Source organism: Mastomys coucha, unplaced genomic scaffold (assembly GCF_008632895.1).
Source record: "Mastomys coucha isolate ucsf_1 unplaced genomic scaffold, UCSF_Mcou_1 pScaffold3, whole genome shotgun sequence".
In the NCBI taxonomy this organism is placed as follows: Eukaryota; Metazoa; Chordata; class Mammalia; order Rodentia; family Muridae; genus Mastomys; species Mastomys coucha.
The window spans coordinates 50,812,570-50,813,828 of NW_022196909.1; the positions used below are offsets into that span (position 1 = coordinate 50,812,570).

The window sequence follows — 1,259 nt, forward strand, 5'->3', positions numbered from 1 at the left end:
ACCTTCAGCTTCCAAAAAAAATCCAACTACATACAAAATTTAAGCAGCCTTTACACTACATTTAGGCACCAGTGAGACAAGTTAAAAGTGTAGGTTCTTCTCCACTTTTGTTTTCTTGATGCTTAATTTTACTGGAGTCATTAAAAGAATACGCTTGCAAAAAAAAACAAACAAACAAACAAAAAAAACCAAAAAAAAAAAAAAACCCTACTACTTCTGAGGCCAGTCTCGGTGTCCAGAGTCTTCAAGGCAATGTTAATTATGGCACATATAACCCCCAAGCTCACTTGTCAGCGAACAGGCTGTGCTGAGCCTGGCAGAAGTCTGCCCTCACGCTCAGAATCGCCATACATGTGCAACATATATTCCAACGAAAACCGCTGGCAAGCTGGGAACTGGGCATTGAAGGCCAGCGGAGGCCGGAGGGAGGAGGCGCCTCACTCCTCAGTCACCTTGGCGGGGCGGCAGAGGTAGGAGCGGCGGTGCCGACTTCCCTGCAGCTTCGTAGCTCGACACCCGGCCCGGCCCTGTCTTGCTGCTGTTGCTACCGCAACCATCGCTGTATTCCCCGCTGCCCCCGCTGCCCCCGCTGCCGCCGCCTCGCGCCTTGCCCAGCCGCTGGGCAAGGTCACTCATCGCCCTCGCTCTGGTTGTAGCAGCTAAGCAGGGCCCTCAGTTCCACTCTGAGCGACTGCTCCTAAATCCGGACATTTTGTGTCTCCCATTCCCATTACTCTGGACTCTGGCCAGCTGCCCCCCAGCGCGTGCGGCTCCATCCTCCGAGTTTCCGCGTCGGTGTCAAAGCGAACGAACTGCGTTGTTGTTCACGTAGTCCACAATGATGAACCCGGGCTCCCCGAGGCCGGGCGGGGACACGGCGGTGTGGAAATACTGTAGCGAGTGTGAGACTTGGGGGCGGCGCGCGGTGAGACCCCGACCTCCTCCCGGGACCCCAGGCGGGTGCGCGGGCCTGGAGGGGAGCAGGACGCGGGGCTCAGGACGCAGGTGGAGAAGGGGCGGAGGGTCCGGTGGGCAACGCAGGGACCCGGCTTCCCTGGTGCCGCCTCTGCTTCTCCCGGAAGAGATGACCCTCACTCACCTCGTGGGTCTGGATTGGGGCTAGGGTGGCCACCAAGCAGCAGGAGCGGTATGCACTGCTCCATCAGGCAGATCTAGAGATGCAGGACACCTTTGATTACAGCAGATCAGGGCAGACTTTACAACAAGTGTTCCTGGCGACCATGTTTTTTTTTTTTTTT

The 1,259-nt window shown here is 56.5% G+C and overlaps 1 pseudogene; it reads right to left on the reverse strand.

The window, feature by feature from the left end:
* Positions 1–1,259, reverse strand: part of LOC116074442 — a 41,463-nt pseudogene that overhangs the window by 39,529 nt on the left and 675 nt on the right.